A 20,962-nucleotide genomic window follows, 5' to 3' on the forward strand; every position below is an offset into this window, starting at 1 on the left:
GCATGGCGCCTGGGTGGCGCCGGCAGGGCAAGGCGCCTGGGTGGAGCCGGCAGGGCAAGGCGCCTGGGTGGAGCCGGCAGGGCAAGGCGCCTGGGTGGCGCCGGCAGGGCATGGCGCCTGGGTGGCGCCGGCAGGGCATGGCGCTTGGGTGGCGCCGGCAGGGCAAGGCGCTTGGGTGGCGCCGGCAGGGCATGGCGCTTGGGTGGCGCCGGCAGGGCTTGCCGCTTGGGTGGAGCCGGCAGGGCATGGCGCTTGGGTGGCGCCGGCAGGGCATGGCGCTTGGGTGGCGCCGGCAGGGCAAGGCGCTTGGGTGGCGCCGGCAGGGCATGGCGCTTTGGAGGCACAAGAACGGCCTCTGGGGTGGCCTCCGGGCCTACAGCAGGCTCTGGGAAGGCCTCCGGGCCTACCGCGAGCTGCTCTGGGAAGGCCTTCGGACCTACAGCGAGCTCTGGGAAGGCCACTGGGCCTTGAGGGATGGAGGAAGCCTTCTTCCTCCTCTTCCTCCGTTTATGTGGGTGAGGCGGTGGCTCTGTGCCTACCTCCTCGGGCTCTGGAGCGGACTCACAGGCTGGAGCGGGCTCTGGAGCGGACTCACGGGCTGGAGCGGGCTCTGGAGCGGACTCACGGGCTGGAGCGGGCTCTGGAGCGGACTCACGGGCTCGAGACTCAGGCATAGCGGCCATCTTTGATGGAGTTCCCAGTCTTGACCCAATAGCAGAGACGCCAGCCGCTCGCACCGAACAAAGCGGTGTGTCCTCCAGATTCAATGCCAGTCTTAAATATCTATGGACCGCCCTATTGTCTTCATCGGCAACGATCCCAGCTACTAGGAACTGTGACTTGGTGTCCAGGACGGTTGAAGACTCTGGCATGAGTGCTAATGTATTGACTCCCTCAGTCAATACTGAGCCGCTCAGTTCCAGAGCAAGACCTATGTAGCATTCCAACGTCCAGTTAGGGTCCCATAGTGGCATGCGTGAACGGAGCGGCTCTGATAATCCCCCCCGAAAGAAGATCATCAGGCAAACTTCATCCATCTTAGTCAAACGTGCCAAACTGATAAATTCCAGCACATAGTCCTCAGTGCTCTTCTATCCTTGACGGAGATGTGTTAATCTCCCTCCTGGATCCATTTGGTATGGTCGGTCGTTCTGTCATAGAATGGAGGAATTAAAGACGGCAGGCAGAGGTGAAGATCCAAATGCAGGGAGAATTTAATGGAAAGCATGATGATAAACAATGATAAACAATTCAAGCATAAATCAGGAACAAAATAACACAGGAACCACAGACACCTGCATGACATCAAACAACGACCGACAGAGAACCAGAGAATACAAGGGCTATTTATACAGAGGGGTTAATGAGCTAAACAAGGTAAACTGACACAGCTGGAGCAGACTAATGAAAAAGGAAAAAAACTACAAAACTACAATCTGGCCACAGGAAACAGGATACAGGAGAGAACACAGAAACTAGGCACAGAAAACTTCAACATAAAAGTCCCACAGAGCACCAAACACAGAACCAGATCTGACACTCGTACCAGTTTCAGGTACATTATCAGAGATAGTTTGATTTACATCACTCTGATCCACACTTACTAAGTCTCGTACAGGACTTGAAACAGTATCACAGAGTATCACAGGGTCCCCAACATGTCCAAGAGTGTCCGGTTGAACCGTTCAGGTTGTGGATCACCCTGAGGACGGTACGGTGTTGTCCAGGATTTCTCCACTCCTAACAGGTCAAACAACTCATGGATGAGCCTGCTCTCGAAATCCCGTCCCTGGTCCGAGTGCATCCGTCTAGGCAGACCATAGTGAATGAAGTATTTCTCCCACAGAACCTTTGCAACTGTGGATGCCTTCTGGTCCTTAGTCGGAAATGCCTGTGCATACCTCGTGTAGTGGCCTGTGATGACGAGGACATTACAGATGTTCTGAGAGTCTGGCTCTATGGATAAGAAATCCATACACACAAGATCCATAGGTCCATCACTGGATAAGTATAACAGTGGCAGAGTCTTCCTCTGGACACATCTGGCACATGTCTGGCAGTACTTCTCCACCTCAACCTTCATCCGTAGCCAGTAAAATCTTTCTCTTACCAAACCATAGGTCTTGTCAAAACCCAGATGTCCAGAAGCATCATGAAGCGACCTGAGAACTACTTCATGGAACTTCCTGGGCAGGCACAACTGCTTACGGCAAGGTTTGTCTGGGGCTTGAGTGCACCTATACATCATGCCATTCTCCATTACTAATCTGTCCCACTCCCTCACTATCAAGGAAAGGTCCTTGTGAGCTTCCTTCCTGATCTTGGACAGGTCTCCTTGTTTAAGTGCTCTCCATATCTCTCCAAGAAAAGAATCCTCCTGCTGAGCATGTGACAGATCCGCAGAACTCGGTTTTGGAATCATGGAAGTATCCAGAGTGGCTAAGTTACAGTAAGCTCTGGGGACTGATTTAGGAGATCCTCCCAATAACATGACAATCCTGCTGGCAGTTACACAGCAGTTGGACTTATCTTGCCCTGGCAGCTTACACAGGGATCTTTCTCCAGATGATGATATATTATAGTCCACTCCTGGTTCTTCACTCTCCTCTGCGGACAATGAGACAAGGCGTCAGCATCGATATTTTGTCTCCCAGGCCTGTACTTGAGACTGAAATCATATGCTACAGCATCCAGCTTGGCTGTAGTCAGAACATAAGTTAGCGGGTTGTTGTCTGTCTGAACCTCAAACTTAGCTCCATACAGGTAATCATGTAGTCTGTCAACAACCGCCCACTTTAACGCCAAGAACTCAAGTGTATGTACTGGGTAGTTCTTCTGAAAAGGCGTCAAACTTCTGCTGACAAAAGCCACAGGCCTTAACCCTCGTCCGTGGTCCTGGTACAGAACGCCGCCCAACCCTTCACAGCAAGCATCAAAATGTAGGACATACGGAAGCTGAGGGTTGGCAAAGACTAGCACAGGAGCCTGGGTAAGCCTCCCCTTCAACTCATTAAAAGCAGCTTCACAAGCATCAGACCATCTACTCCCAAATGGATCAGAAGCTTTGTACACTACTCGTTCTGGGTCGGGTCCAGCTTTGATCTTTTTCAAGCTTGCGGCAGGTAGACACCCTTTGCAACAACTGATTTAGAGGGTAGGACACTTTAGAATAATCTTTCACAAATCTTCTGTAGTATCCACAGAAACCCAAGAAAGAGAGGAGCTCTGACACATTTTGCGGTCGAGGCCAAGACTTTACAGCATCTATTTTTGAGGGGTCTGTTGAGACACCATCTTGAGACACTATGTGTCCAACATAGCTGACAGACGTCTGGCAGAAAGTACACTTGTCCAAGGATAGCTTCAGTCCTTCGCTCTGTAACTGATCCAACACCTTGAGTAGCCTCTCTTCGTGCTCCTCTAAAGTCCGTCCGAAGATAATGAGGTCATCCAAGTAGACCAACACTTCCAACAGGTTCATATCTCCCACCGTCTTTTCCATCACTCGCTGGAAGATCGAAGGAGCCCCACAAATCCCTTGTGGCATCCGTTGGAATTGGTAAAACCCCACTGGGCAAATGAAAGCAGTCTTTTCTTGGTCTTCCTCACTCAGGGGGATCTGATAATATCCACTCCTAAGGTCCAATACACTGAACCACTGACTTCCATTTAAGCAGGCCAGAGCATCTTCAATGTGGGGAACGGTGTATTGGTCAGGGATTGTGTGACAATTCAGTGTTCTGTAGTCCACACACATCCATATCTGCTCGTTCTTTTTCCAGACTATGACGATCGGTGAAGCGTAAGGACTTCGCAAGTTTGCAATAATTCCAGTCTCCTTCAACTTCTCTAAGTGCTGCCTAACATCCTCGATGTCGGCAGGGGCAAGCCATCGAGACCGCTCACGAAAAGGCTTATCCTCGGTCAATCTAATGTGGTGTTGGGTGCTCTTCGAACATCCCACATCAAATTCATCGCATGAGAAAACATCCTTCCTCTCCAACATCTTCTTGGTCAACCACTGTTTCCATTGTTCAGAGACAGGGGAATCGCCAAAATTAAATGAATGCTTGTTCAATTTAGTCTGACCACAGTGCTCTCTGGGTTTAGAGACTGTAGACACGACTTCGACTGGAAACACATGAGCAATGGGCATTCCTCTTTTAATCATCACGAGGTAATTCCCGTCCTGAATATAATACAATACAATACTACAGTACCACAATACTACAGTACCTTCGAGGTAATTCCCGTCCCGAATATAATACAATATAATACTACAGTATCTCGAGGTAATTCCCTTCCCGAAATAAGGTGACGGCGTCCCGTCAAGAAACTACTATCACTACCTCAATCACACATGAGCACACAGGTCTTTAGCATCTCTACACTCTCACCGTCCTTCTCAGGTGTACGCTGGTCTGACACAGGATCATTAATACTAACTCTGAGTATTACAGCCTCACCCCGAGGGCGACTCTATAGTCTTCCAACACTATCACTGTCTCTGCTGTGGTCTTTTGAGCATAGAATCTTTTGTACTTATATTCCTTAGCTGCACAGCATATACCTGACATGACTTCCAAGTTGCTCTTTGTAGAAATTAAGTTTTATTTGACAATCAAGGTGTGAAGAAAATCATGTCCCACTCTCTCTCTGCATGCTTCTACCAACTTCTTCACCACAGATGTATTTGTTCCCACCAGAATATTTACATCTCCTTTCATGACAGGATCAGGACAGACCAGCACAAGTGCATCTATGGATTCCGCCACTCCTGCCACAGATCCTGGAAACTCCAGCCTTAAAGAAAACAGCCATCATATGGGTACTGCTGCATGCTCAATCCCCATACTTCCAAATTTTCGATTGGTGTCAATGGCAGATGCTTCAAGTATTTATCATAGAAAGATCTGTAAAGCAGAGTGACTTATGATCCATTATCCAGCAAAGCCTTAGCATAGATCCTTTCCACCTGGATGGGAAGAACAGAACTAGGTCCCACTAACCTGTTCGGAAGAACTGCTGGCTCAACTTTGACTGTTTTGCACTTTGTGGAACGTGTCTTTCCCAGAGCTTCAGGCCGTTCCTCTACTGAGCCCCGGAGAAGTTTCCCGGCGACTGTCTCATTTTGATGAGTCGCTGGTTAACCCCGATCCTTGAACGTAAAGGCGACGGCCTCACGTGTGACATTGTTTACATTGATCGCTTGTTTACAATACATTTTATCAAGTAAAATGATCAAGTTGAGTGAAATTTATCAAGTTGTGTGAAAGATACAAGAATGCTGATTCAACCTGTACAAGCATTATACAATCAAGATAACTTTATAGTAGTTTTTTGTTATTCTGTATGACCGTGAACAATTTCCTAAGACAACAAAAGGGAGGGGGCGTCCTTACCTTTTTGTGTCGTGGAACTGTAATGTTTGGCAGTATAATGGTGACATCAACGTTTTTTCCATGGGAAGAGTCCAATACACGATTTCCATAGTAAATATTTGTCCAAAAGCATGCAAACTGGTATAAAAATCGATATAACTTCTATTGTTTACATCCTGTAAGCGCTATTCACGGGTGCGCTGTCATGATTATTCAACGAACTGTCCACATCTAGCGCTTTATTCAATGAAATATAACATCACTGTATTTAGTAGAGTGTCTGTAAATGAATGAGAACAGCCCAGAAGATGTCCGATGAAAACTGGACACATATACATGTATAAAAAAAAAAGTGGACAGGCGCTTTCAGTGACGTGTGATTACGCACAGGCAAACATAAGTGGGATAACTATTGTGTTGTCATGTAACGTTAGCCTATGCAATAACGATTACGCCAATGTGTTGATTTGCATAATCTTGCGTGTAATACATTGTTGTTTAGTGTGCGTAACAATCTGCTTCCAGGAAAAATAGCGCACGCCCACAGGCGTGACGCAAATATAAGGGACACACACACCTGCTGGCCACTAGCACTCGCACTGCTAGCATAATCTCGAGTGTAATATGTTCGTCAGCCATGGATCAGCATCGTGCACAGAAGTTGTTTTCTCCTGTTTCTGCATTGGAAGAACTTATGCGAAGCAGTGATGAAGAAAATGTGGATAATTCGGAGGAGAGTGCTGTATCTAGCGTCTTGATTGCAGTCTTGGTCATTAGCTGCTGGTGTAAATGTTCAATAAGGGTAACAATAGAGTGGGTATGATGGTAAATTGCTTTGTGTAAATGATCCTTTGCGTTTGAATAGAAAAATTGTAAATTGATGTAAATCTGCCATCAGGGCAACAACAGGGTGGCTATGGCTTTATATTGCTGTATGTAAATGATCCTTTGCGTTTGAATAGAAAAATTGTAAACTGATGTTGATCTGCCATCAGGGCAACAACAGGTTGGGTATGGCTATATGTTGCTGTATGTAAATGATCATTGGAATTTGAATATAAAATTTACGATTGTGTAAATGTGCCATTTCGGCAACAACAGGGTGGTATGGCTGTATATTGCTGTATGTAAATGATCCTTGGATTGCATTTTTCTAAACTTTTAAGAGGAAAACAAATATACCATATACATAGTATATAAATTGTGCTTTGTCATATTGGAATGATAAAATGTATGGAAATGGACTTCTTATACTTCACAGTAAAAGGTGGTTACCAAGTGTCCCTTTGGCATCTCCAAGTGGCCTTTTTGGAAAGGTGCCTAGACATGCACTGAAATAAATGATTGTAAAAAATTCATTTTTGCTTGTATCACCTTCACTCAAAATTTTAAACATATATTGATTAGACATATGGCTTTAGTTTGCTTATGTTTCCAGGCCCCTATGTATCTGCCTTTTGCATTTTTCATTTCCATAAACAATTATTATGAAAAAAATACATATATCCATTGTGTTTGAGCTTTTTTATCTCTCTATTAGTAATTGCTAGAGTAATTCTTTCATAGTAAACTGTCAAGTGTCAGCTTTCAAATGATACCTTGGTTTTGTGTGTAGTCCGGAGGACTTGTTAGCAGCAACCATTTTATTTTGGGTATGTCATTTTTCACTACCTGGCCAAAAGTGGGGGTGACTGGTAAGAGGTTAACTCTCCTGAGATTTTCATCCTTTGTACAGTCATGGTTTAGATGCCCATCTAGACATTGGCTTTGTTCACTGGTCTGGTTGGTGTTTTACTCTCTGCAGTCGCAGCTAGACTGTGCAGGGCAGGATGATCATGGGTTATATGTTCCTTTGCTGCTGCTGACGAACGAGAAACCTCATTCTTAAGTCCTCTTATCTCCCTCTTTAGCTTTTCTACCTCTGAATCACCCATTTTAGTGTTAGTAGATGACCCATTTCTTGAAGGGGATACCACAGAGACAGCTACATTGGACTGTACTGAACTCAACAGAGTTTCTTCTTCTCTTACCTCTTTCATTAACTCATTGAAGGAAACACTGCCATTCTTCCAGAATGTGAGTAGTCAGCTCTACCCAGACCTCATACTCATCTTCCCCAGGAGGAGTTGGGATAAATCCTGAGAAAGGACGCAGCTTTCTATATCCGACTCTCTCCTCAGATGAAGCCACATGACATGTTTGTACAAGGGAATTTATGGCATCAACACGCTGAGTGTTTAGATCAGGTGCAGGGGAAGTCAAACTTGGAATGTCAGCTAGTGATTTCCCTTCTTTTTGGAGGAAAGAGATCAACTTAAACGGGAACTCATCTTCCTTATTCTGCTTAGGTGCTTCAGCTGCAACATGAACAACCTGTGTGTACCAGCAGCCTACTTCAGGTCCTCCAAGTTCTGCAGGGATAGACATTTTGGAAATGCTGTCAGCTGTTTCAAGCAAGACAAACTTCAGTCGCTTAGTTTTATCAGAGCGGCGATCAAGCACTTTGCATTTTCCAATTCCCAGAACAGCATCCAGCACACTATAGATTATTCTGTCTTCACAATCTGCAGATATATTGCTCAGAATAAGAACTCTATCCAGCTCGACATCTTTCTCTCGGCACCAAGCAATAATCTCGCTAACCTCCATTCTGTTCACTTGTGTCGTTTACGATATGTTCTCAGAAAACAGGTAATGACTGTTTAGCATTAAAGCACTTTAGACAAAAATCTAAAAAAAAAAAAACACAGTATGCAAGTAATTTGCTTTCAATGTTTTTTTTCACAGAGCAAGTTCACTGTTTTTGAAAACACAATCTGAATAATCTGAAGGATCCCGGACGAGCCCCCACAAAAATGTAGCCCTCTCACCAATAAATATGGCTCAAATGAATTATATCTAGGGGAACTTCATTAACAATAACCTGGTGAGAGGCACATTTCTAAATTTACTCAATTCTATTAATCACAAAACCCAGATCTCAGATATTCACTAGATTCAGATTTTTGTTTTCTATTTAGAAATAAAAAACACTACTGTGTTTACCTCTAAATTTGAAATTACAAATCCCTCACAAGGAAAAACAAATTAACAATAAACTATTACAATAACCTACAGGAAACCACACAAAATTATGGAAGATCAATAAATGTATTTATTCTTATATTAATCTTTTGTCTTTGTGATTTTTCCTTTATGTGTTCCTTTAAATGATCAAACACTTCAATTCACAAACTCACAATAATAACAATAACCAAAAAGAAGTAAACAAAAAAAAACAAATGTCAATGTAATAATTTTACCCAGCTGGGATTTTCAGTACACAGATGGCGCGCTAGTTGGAGCTCTTTTGATGCAAAACCAATGTACTCACGAATCCAAATAAATTGATGTTCCAAGTGCAGAAAGAAGACTAATCTCTAATCCTCACTCCTCAACGAGATGATAAACAGAATCCGTGAAGCATCCCACGACGACGTTGAATGGATGCCGATGAACTCCTCCCTCCTCAAACTGGTCAGGTGCATCCACGAAATTTCACACAGAACTCCCAATCTTGACTCAACGAACTCTGTTTAACACACTAAGCACGCACTTGACAGGAACTCCGCACACCACTGTGATAATTTTACACTGAATTATTAAAATAAACACGTGTAGCTATGTTCTTCCGGATTACAAACGAATTATGTAACTTATTATAACTGCAACACTGAACTTGAAAATAAACACGGGAATATTCTTCCGGGTGATTTGTAAATATGAATCTAATAAAACAAGTAAATTTAACGATTTCAAAAAGGGAGGTTTAATCACATGCAGATCCTCGTGCTAGCTCTCTTCCATCTGATTCAACGAGTTGAAGTGCGCGGCCTCTTGCAGAATTCTCACGGAGTATTTCTCCCCGTGCTGCTAGCTTCAAACTGATGCACGGCAAACTTTCACAACCGAGCTGCCACTCCGAATGCCTATGAGCGTTGACTAATGAGCTTTTCGCTATGCCGATCAACTTTCTTGTGGCGAACTCAACTTTTTCCGCCTGTAACCCTCTCACTGCATGCGGAACTGCCTTCGCTGTTTCTCTCTAACTCCACCCCCTGAACTTGAGGGGTCAAAGTCCACAGCTCTCATAGGACAAAATAACGCTCTCAGAAAACACAATAAAATGCAGTTCTTGCATTATTATATACACACATTTGAAAACTCTTTTAGAAACAGGTCTCATAATCGCCTACGTCACTGTGACGTCACTGCTCTAGCTGGAGGCAAAACATAAATAAGAACTAATAGCGGGCGCGCTAAAAGTTTCAGGTTTTGACTTTAAAATGTCGTCTTGTTGTGTTTTTGGCTGCCAGAATAGAAGGAATAGGACTTTTGGTTCAAAACTAAAGTTTTACCAGATCCCGGCAGACATTCCTTCACAGAAATAAAAAAGATAATTGTGGTTGAATGCAATACGGCGTACAGACTGGACGGAGACGATCATAAATAATACTCGTGTTTGCAGTGCACACTTCATATCAGGTAAAATAATCAATGCATATGTAATGGTGTGTTGGTTTTATCTAGTACAAATCAGCAAGTTTCTGTTTTATATATAGGTGAAATGTCGCCAACTTTCGGCACACTAGCTAGCTTAAATGTTAAACAAACATACAGCGATAGATGTGTGCCATCCTTTGAATGGTCTCTTAAAATAATCCACATTGCTAGCCATAATCATAGTTAGCCCAGCGTTAGGTTACATTAGACAATAAACCTTGACAAAATGCCCCGAACCACCCGAAAGTAATTCATATGTTGTCTAGGAAATATCCAAAACTTAAGTTAATTTACAAAAATAGCTGTCATGGTCCCGCAGAGTCAGTGACTGTACATATTCGGACAGTTCTGAACCTTCTTCTGCATCTATGTTTAATAAATCCCTCCTAAAACATGCTAGCTTACGCTTGTTAACATTGAGTCCAGCGTCTCTTTTTGCCTCCAGCTAAGCCCCGCCCACCAAGAAACGTTGCAATGTTTACAAACTTTTAAGGGGTCTATATATATATATATATATATATATATGAGACCTGTTTCTAAAAGAGTAAAAGTGGGATTTTTGGTGTAAAATTCTTTATAATAGCTTGTTTTTGCAGTCGGGACTTTGGTGACTCCAAAAAGACACTGAAAGGCCATTTTGCCTCCCTTTGGTTTCATAGATATAACTTTTGAAAGCAAAATAATAATGGACAAATAATTATTTTTTTCTGTGTTTTCTGACATCTAGTGGAATCAAATGGAACTTAGAATAGGTAGCTGTGTCACACAAGGCCAGAGTTATACACTTTCAAAGACAGGATTTAAAGAAAAAAACACACAAGCACCTATTTTTGTGTTTATTTTGGTATTTTGAACCCATATAATATTTTTTATTACACTTTATTTTGTTTTTTTAAGGTTTAATTTTGAAATGACACCAATATTTTTATTATGTGGGTAAGGGGAGCCATCAGATTGGGATATGTCCAATTTCAGGTGGAATTCCAAAATAACCCAAACAGTTTAAGGGGTTTAGTAAGGTCTTATTTTCCTCTTCTGCAACTCCTCCTAGAGGATCTCTTGCCTTGTCACTGATTGGTGGTGTCTTTTTGGGTTTAGGTTTCATTTTGGGAACTACATATGTGACCTGTGAAATTATTGTTAATATACTGTAAATGCAAACTATTATACATTTTGTAATCTTTGCAACTTATTTACCTCTTCAGGAACATCAGCTGGTAGACCTACTTCACAAGGATCAGTAGAAGTTTTTGACACTTTTAGTGTTTTGACAATTTGACAATTTCTTGTGGGACATGGTAAAAGTGGGATTTTCTTCTGGCCTTTTGTCTTCACTTTTAGACCAGCTCTCTTCTGCAAATGCCACATTTTGGGATGGCTTACTGGGTCAAATGAGAATATCAAGAGGAAAATTGTTCCTCAAAATATACTCCCTTCAGAGATGTGTACATTACTCGTATGAACTCTGCTGGTCTGAGGTGCCTTCGTTTCAAAATGATGCAAGTTATCACTATACCAAACCATTTTCAATGTGGCAATTTGTGTCCCTCGTTAGGCAGCTTTTAACTGAGGTGTCTCCAGTTCAAATCCTATTATTTGAATATACGATTAGAATCTGATCTAAAATTATTGATGTCCACATTGTGTATTACAACTGTTTAAATCTGATTTGTGTGTTCATGCCCTCTTTTGTTTTTTGGGATATCTGCATTGGTTTCTATGGCAATGGAGGGATTTGCAATACAGATGTCTTATTTACAACATGATATTGTGTAGCCACCGCGCGCTGGACTACCGTATTATGATGAAGCAACAGCAGAAATGTAGGAGGCTGGTATGTGTGGCTTTATTCTGTACTTTCGTCTCCACTGGTTGAAAACATGTCTCCGATATATTGTCATTTTCTGCTCGTCCAGCACTTTGAAACAACACAAACTTAGCATGTTTCCTATAACAACGTCTGACATTGATTTTTGAGAAAGTCATATAAACCACATGAAATCCGATCAGGGCAGTGAGACTGAAACGGATTTGCAGAAATGCATTTCAAACCATGTAGTTCCAAACAGATTTGTAAAAGTTGCATTTCATGTGCTTTTTGGCCATTCAGACTTGCTAAACCTGATTGGATTTCAAACGGATATGCACAAAAATCGGATTTGGACTGACAGTCTAAATGTAGCCTATGTTCATTTCAATTCACAATTTATTCAGTTCATTTTTCACAATACATTTCGTTTCAAAGCAGCTTCACAGGAAATGCATGTCAACATTACAATTTAGACTGATCTGTTAACAGAGGAGACTGACCAAATTATGTAATTTCAGAAATGTATATGTATAAATCACGCAGTTAGTTAAGTCTACTAAAGCTCTCCCTCCTTTAGTGGACTTAGCTATCCTAGGTACAACCAGAAGTCCAGAGTTTTGTGATCTTAAAGAGCGTGAAGGATTGTAGGGCGATAGAAGATCGGTTAAGTACACAGGAGCTAAACCATTTAGAGCCTTATAGGTCATTAGCAATACTTTATAATCGATACGGAACTTAATGGGTAACCAGTGTAGAGATGATAAAATTGGTGATATATGATCATATTTTCTTGACCTGGTAAGAACTCTAGCAGCTGCATTTTGTACTAATTGTCTCTTGTTTATTGAGGAAGCAGGACAACCAGCTAATAATGCATTACAGTAATCTAGTCGAGACGTCATGAAAGCATGAACTAACTTTTCTGCATCAGAAATAGATAACATATTCCGTATCTTAGCAATGTTTCTGAGGTGGAAGAAGGCTGTTTTTGTAACATATGAAATATGATTTTCAAAGGACAATTTGCTGTCTAATATAACACCCAGGTCTTTAACTGTCGAGGATGGAGTAACAGTACATCCTTCTAAATGCAGACTGTAGTCTGAGAGATTCTGTGTACAGGTTTTTGGCCCAATAAGTAATACTTCAGTCTTATCTGAATTTAATAGAAGAAAATTACTAGTCATCCAGTTGTAACCCAGATCATTAACCTAGGTTGCTAACATTTATTGGCAATTTTATCTAACTCCTATTGTTATAATATAAACATATTATAACTATTATACTAAATATATTATAAATATTATAATATTATATGTTTAACAACAGCATTTTTTCCTCTCTTTTGTCTCTTGAATCACATCACAGGATGTCGCAGGACAGTTTCAAAGGAACAGAGATAATTTGCATCTCAAAACCGTATTAATCTGAAGCATTTATCTTAAGGCCCTTTTAATTTTTATAATTTATTTCTATATGCGTTGCCTCCTAGCCTTGCAGTTTAACACACAAATGTTTGCTTTATTATTCACAACAACAAATGTCTTTATGGAAATGTTATATTATAGTAAAAAAGACATATAATGCTGCCCATTTAAAATGGAGACAATTTTATTTATCTGTCTAGCAACTTTATTGGGGTCTAAAGAAAGTTAAACATTTAATTATCTATATGCCTAAGCATTTTACAGATTTAATGTCAGTTCACCATAGTTAACATATTAAATGAATTTATTTCGATTCAAATGGATTTTAATAAAATTAGATTAAAGGATTGGGCTTAAAAGAGTTCTTATTCTGTGGCTCCCACTAGTGGACAACATTAATAGCACAGCTGGTTCTAATTATAAGACACTCCTTAATAGATCCAGTAAAACAGTTTAGATACAGCGGTATCAGCGGTTTTTAGTACAATTACAGTTAAAATTTTGAAAATATTTATTTAACAAAAATTAGGTAAAAATGGAAAAGCCATAAGGGAAAAACTTAAGTCACCAGTAAATGTGCAACAGAATGACTGAAAAATAAAAGAATGAAGGTGTTGCACCGGCCAAGTCCAGACCTCATCCCGATTGAAAAGCTGTGGTGAGAGCTGTGCATTAACAAATGCCTAAACCTCAATAAACTGAAACATTGTACAGAAGAATGGGCCAAAATTCCTCCAGAATAATGTGAGAAAGTGATAAACTCATGCAAAAAATTATTACTTGAAGTTATTGCTGCTAAAAGTGGATCTACAAGCATTTGAATCACAGGGTGTGTGTCGTTTACATAATTTTTTCTATAATAATAGTAATATAAATCCAGTGTTACTTTAAAACCAAAATAAAATGGTTAAACCAGTGTTATTCAACTACACTTGACAAAACTTTACACCCATTAAACTCACTCTATCCAAACATCTTATATTGGTCAACATTAGAAAAAATGTTAAAAGACTTAATTTATTAAATATATTAAATATATTTATTTATTAATAAATTTTTTTAAAGATACATACCTCTGCAGGTGAGATTTCTTTCACCACTTGTCAGCCAGCTGTCCTTCTGTAAGAGTCTGCCACCAGATAATATAATAAAATAGGATGCAAGTATTAGTTGTATAAGGCGACAAGGCATCTTGGAACAAGTTGTCCATAGCTGACATTTGAGAAGGAGTGAAATGAAAAACAGAAACATAGTTAACATTAACACCTATGAAATAGTACATGTAGACATTATATTCAATATTACATTGAACAGACTTTGGCATGCTTTGTAGTATCCTACCAATTACGATTATTACTACCATTCTCTCTCTGTCACATTGTTCCTTCTCCATTGAACTCTGTAACATATTTCACACAACGCAATGTTTATTAGAAACCTCATGATCGACTATTTTATTTATGATCTTGTCAATGACAGCAGCCCATATATTGAGCTTCAAAGTTTTTGCATTCCATATTGCAAATACTATATGGGTAACAAGTTTCTTTCAAACATGACAATGACAGTGACCCTAAATACAAAGTTCTGGCATGAAACTCTAGATGGCGCAGGCTAATAGGTCCTTTAACACACCTGCTAATCATCACATCATTATCTATAGGTCACAGATGATTGGTTCCTCCTGTTTTAGTAGCCAATGAGCTGCGTGCTTAATTTTTAAATACATGAGTTAGCATTGCTTAGTAGCGCAGCGTGCTTCAGAATCATCTAAGATAAGTACATGGGTTTTACACTATATCACTGCATTTTGCGTACTCTGCTTTACCAATTCTATGTCATATCAACAGTCCGTTAATGCTTTGAGAGAATTACTAAGCATTTTAGCAGCTAGCGCATATGCATGTGTATAATGATACAGAGACAAGCTTGCTGAACTTAAACGGAAACAGGTTTCGCCTTGTATCACATTCTAACGAAGCTACAGCAAGTATTTTGTACAGCAGCAGCAGCAGCAGTAGTATGGATAACAATTCAGATAGCAATGGAGCGGATATCAACAACATAACATAGAACGCAGCAGACGTTGCGGTGCGTGCAGGGCTAAAGTAACCTGTTGCTATTGAGTGAGATGAGTTTGTGTCGGCTAATGAGTGATCATGCAATGTGAATATATCATGATTAAAATGCAAACAATGTTTTCATCTTATTTACATACTAAGTACATGAGCAGCGTATTCAGATTTTATTGGGCATATACTTTTCATACTACAGGACGAACAGCGATTTTGCAAGGTCGGTAAGTCATTTAATTAATGGATTTCACGTATAATGATATTTATCATTTCTGCTTACTCTAGAGCGTGCCAAGGCAGTTCTCCAACGAGGCAAGAGCGCCTCAGTATGCTTAATGTGTATTTTGTGTTATAATCTGTATAGTATAAACGTGTTGTGCTCTGGATAACATTAGGCGTTTTCTATGCGGCGTGTTGCAGTGGCTGGAAGTGTAGCCGAATTATGGACGCGCTTTGTTGATCTGAGCGGTGGCTGCATGACTGTCAGAAATCTCTCTTTGCTTAAAATGCTGAGGTATTCATTAACAGGAGCGTAAATAAAGACACTTTGTAGTGTGGTGGTCAGCCATTGACGTAGCGGAACTTGAGTTCGCTACTGAGATAAGTGAACGTTTTACACGCTCGCAGCCATACGTTTCATTTGTGTTTATATGTGAGGACCGACAGTCGGTTGCACGCTGAGAAATTATGTTATGGGATTCACTGTCAAATTGCATCAACTGACATAACCATTTTATATGGGACAAAGATATAATAGAAATGCTATAGAATGCAACTTAGACAAAATAGAAAATTAAAAATATTGAGTTTTATTAATCTCATTCATATTATGACTGTAAATCTAAATGTTTCATAGTATTGCTCAACTCAACAACTCTTCAAGGCTGATGTTTCATGTACCTACGTGTTCGGGCTGGGTCAGCTGAGGCATGTTGGAGTCATGCTCATTAATTTTCCGTTCATCCAAATGAGTTTACTTTTAGGTGTATACAGGGTCCAATGACATTTTCAAACGATGCTACGTCATTATACAATTATTTGCTCAGGTGGTCGTGGAGGGTTTCTCATCTTTATTAGCCTGCAACGTTTTACCATTTGTTAAAGCCACACATAATGCGCGTTCTAATTGGTATGTTTGAGCCTTTTGGCTCAGACACGCATAGACATAGGCCACTAGAGCTAAGTCATTCGGCGTGGTAGCCCAGGCACACATAGTCTAATAGACCACTAGAGTTAAGCCATTCGGCGTGGTAGCCCAGGCACACATAGTCTAATAGACCACTAGAGCCAAGCCTTACAGCCCACTGTCGTGGCAAAAAATGGGCCGGGCACACATAGATAGTATACACACGGTTCCTATGGCTCTTCGGAGCAGCAGCAGTACATATGTTTTGGCGGTAGATCTGCTGGGGGGTTAGGGTGAATCATCATCTTGCCTTCTGCTTTGATGGGGGATATCTGACATACAATACACCGGCTTGTATTGTCCAATATCATGTCACCTGCTTTGTTGGGGGGTTATTCATGTACGCTATATCGTACAGCAGCAGCATGTCTTACTTGCTCACAGCAGCGGGTCGTGTATGTATTGGCAGTAGCAAGTCCCGTACTTGATCTGCAGCAGCAGCAGCAATAATCAACAGCAGCAGCAGCAGCAATAATCAACAGCAGCAGCAATTAAGCAGCAGCAGCAGCGTAGCAGATCAATTCCGCCAAGACCAAAAATATCTACATTGTCATATCCATTACCATACCAAACACTCCGAGAGTTGTCATGACAGAAATACAAAGTTCTGGCATGAAACTCTAGATGGCGCAGGCTAATAGGTCCTTTAACACACCTGCTAATCATCACATCATTATCTACAGGTCACAGATGATTGGTTCCTCCTGTTTTAGTAGCCAATGAGCTGCGTGCTTAATTTTTAAATACATGAGTTAGCATTGCTTAGTAGCGCAGCGTGCTTCAGAAACCCTCCACCTTCCCCAGCTCCACCTGTATAGATCTGCTAGGGTTATTCATGTACGCTATATCGTACAGCAGCAGCATGTCTTACTTGCTCACAGCAGCGGGTCGTGTATGTATTGGCAGTAGCAAGTCCCGTACTTGCTCTGCAGCAGCAGCAGCAATAATCAACAGCAGCAGCAGCAATTAAGCAGCAGCAGCAGCGTAGCAGATCTATTCCGCCAAGACCAAAAATATCTACATTGTCATATCCATTACCATACCAAACACTCCGAGAGTTGTCATGACAGAAATGTATTCTAAATATACAATATCAAAATCCTCTCAAATTTCAGTTTCCTTTTGTTTAGACAGAAAGCTGCTGTATAACATGCTAACGTGTAATGGGTGACTAAGGCTGGAATCGAACTCTGGTCTCCTAGTCAACTGAACTGCCTCCTTTACCACTGAGCTATGGTAGATGACAAATAACAGATGGACCCAAGGGCAGAAGAATAACGTGTAGGCTTAGATGACTGAACAAAAAGTGTTTTACTTAGGAGCCCAAGTACAATAGTACAAAAAAAAAGGGAAGCCATGCTTCCACAGTAAAATACAAGAAACAAAAGATGAGTAAAGGCAAATCAAAAACTCAACAGACTTAGCTTTCATGGCAAGGATAACACAGGAATAGTAGGCTCAAGACTGAACACAACTGAAAGAAAAAGGCATGCTTAAATAGGCAAACACAAACAAGATAATGACCCACAGGTGGGAGAACTCAAGTCCTAATGAGTAGCAGTACAATGTGTTCTACTGAAGCTGGGGCCACCAAGTGGCTGGGAGAGTCATTGCACGGCATTAGGTGTCAGTGCCAGCTAGTGGTTGGGAGAGTCATGACAAGTTGGAGCCTTACAGGAGCCCCTCCTCCAGGAATGGCTCCTGACGTTCCCCTAGCTGTGTTGTCCACGGCGTTGGAACTCCCTGATGAGATATGGGTCTAGAATATCTCGAGCTGGCACCCAAGACCGCTCCTCTGGGCCATAACCCTCCCAATCCACAAGATACTGGGTTCTCCCACGGACCTGGCGAGAGTCCAGCAGTCTGCGCAAGGTGTAGGCTGGCTGACCGCCAACGATGCGAGGAACTGGAGGGGGTTTCCTGGCTGGGGATAAAGGAGAATAGACAACAGGTTTTAAACGGGAGATGTGAAAGGTGGGATGAATACGCATGGACCTTGGTAGAAGTAGTCGGTAGGACACTGGATTAATCCTCTTGAGGACTTTGAAGGGCCCGATGAAACGAGGTGCTAGTTTCCGTGACTCAACGTGCAGAGGAAGATCCCTAGTAGACAGCCACACTCTCTGCCCTGGTCTAAGTGATGGTCCAATTCTACGGTGCCTGTTTGCATGCCTCTGCTGTTGTTGAGTGGCTCTTAATAGGGCTAAATGTGCTCTCCGCCACGCCCGTCGACACCTCTGGACAAGTTGAGCAGCAGCTGGTACACGGACCTCGGGATCCTGTTCAGGGAACAGAGGGGGAGGAAAACCAAACTGGCATTCAAAAGGGGACATACCTAAAGAAGAGTGGTGTAAGGTGTTGTGTGCAAATTCAGCCCAGATCAACTGAGAGCTCCAAGCAGTCTGATTGTTAGAGACCAGGCATCTGAGGGTCTTTTCAATCTCCTGGTTGACTCTCTCCGTCTGTCCATTTGATTGGGGGTGAAATCCAGAGGACAGGCTAATGGATGCCCCAATTAGGCGTCCAAAAGACTTCCAGAACTGGGAGGTGAACTGTGACCCCCGGTCAGACACCATATCTTGGGGGAAGCCATGAATTCTGAAGACATGTTGCATCAACAAGTCCGCGGTCTGACCTGCTGTGGGAATCTTGGGTAATGGTATAAGATGACAAGCTTTGGAAAATCGGTCTACCACCACCAGAATTACAGTGTTACCTTGGGATCTTGGTAGACCCGTTACAAAGTCCAATGATATGTGGGACCAGGGGCGTGTAGGGATGGGTAGTGAGTGCAGTAGACCATGAGGGTGGGTTCTGGGTTCCTTGTTCTGGGCACACACAGCACAGGCAGCAACAAAAGCCCGAACGTCTCGTTGCATGTTGGGCCACCAAAACCTTCTCTGGATGAGTTTCAAGGTTCTCGTGCTCCCAGGATGGCCCGAAGAAAGGGACCCATGGCCCCACTGTAACACATCAGAACGCATAGAGTTAGGCACAAAAAGGCGACCCGGAGGACCATTACCTGGGTCAGGATGTTGCTGTTGGGCCCGCTTCACTGCTGTTTCGATTCCCCACTGGATTGATGCCACCACTCTGGAGCTGGGTAGGATTGGTTCGGGTTTTCCCTCCACTTCTGGTGGATCAAACTGTCTTGAGAGGGCGTCAGGCTTTGAGTTCTTAGAACCTGGACGGTATGAGAGGGTAAAGTCAAAGCGATTAAAGAAGAGGGCCCAACGAGCCTGACGTGAGTTCAATCTCTTAGCCTCACGGATGTAGGTGAGGTTCCTGTGGTCTGTCCATATAAGGAATGGGTGTTTGGCACCCTCCAGCCATTGTCTCCACTCCTCAAGTGCCAACTTCACTGCCAACAGCTCCCGGTTACCAATGTCATAATTCTTTTCAGCTGGGGAAAGTCGACGTGAGAAGTAAGCACAAGGATGAAGTTTGTGGTCACTTCTTGCTCTCTGCGACAAGACTGCTCCTACCCCAACGTCCGAAGCATCCACCTCGACTACAAAAGGCAACTCGGGATCTGGGAGAGTCAGAATGGGTGCAGAAGTGAAGAGCTGCTTGAGTCGGTCGAATGCATTATTAGCCCTCTCAGTCCACTTAAATGGGCTTGATGCCTTCTTGGTAAGAGCGGTCAGGGGTTCTACTTTAGCACTGAAGTTCCTGATAAACCTCCTATAAAAGTTGGCAAATCCCAGAAAGCGTTGAACTTCTTTGACAGAGCATGGTTGAGGCCAATTTAGAACCGCCTGAATCTTACTAGGATCCATCTGGACGCTGCCACTAGAGACAATGAATCCGAGAAAAGAGACAGTGGGGACATGAAATTCACTCTTCTCAAGTTTGACAAAGAGTCCATTTCTCAGCAGCTGAGATAAGACGATTCTGACATGTTGGACATGCTCTTGATAGCAACGAGAGAAGATGAGAATATCATCAAGATATACATATACAAACTTGTCTAGCATATCTCGTAGCACATCATTAATAAGTGCCTGAAAAACGGCTGGAGCATTGACTAGCCCAAAGGGCATTACCTGATACTCATAGTGTCCTTTAGGAGTGTTAAAAGCAGTCTTCCACTCATCTCCTTCTCGTATCCTAACAAGGTGGTAGGCATTCCGAAGGTCTAATTTTGTGAAAATGGTTGCGCCTTGAAGGAGTTCGAAGGCCGTGGTCATTAGAGGCAGTAGGTAGCGGTTCTTTACCGTGATGCGATTAAGGCCCCGGTAGTCAATACACGGCCGAAGACCGCCATCCTTCTTCCCCACAAAGAAGAAGCCAGCCCCTGCCGGTGATGTAGATGGACGGATGAACCCACTGTTAAGAGCATCATTGATATATTCCTCCATGGCAGCTCTTTCTGGGGCAGAGAGGGAATAAAGTCTCCCTCGAGGAGGACAGGTACCTGGTAGAAGATCAATTGCACAGTCATATGGTCTGTGGGGTGGCAGAGAGGCTGCGCGGGTCTTGCTGAAAACTTCACAGAGGTCTGCATATTCTGAGGGGACTCGAGACAGCTCAGGAGGAAG

Source organism: Megalobrama amblycephala, linkage group LG14, assembly GCF_018812025.1.
Source record: "Megalobrama amblycephala isolate DHTTF-2021 linkage group LG14, ASM1881202v1, whole genome shotgun sequence".
Lineage (NCBI taxonomy): Eukaryota > Metazoa > Chordata > Actinopteri > Cypriniformes > Xenocyprididae > Megalobrama > Megalobrama amblycephala.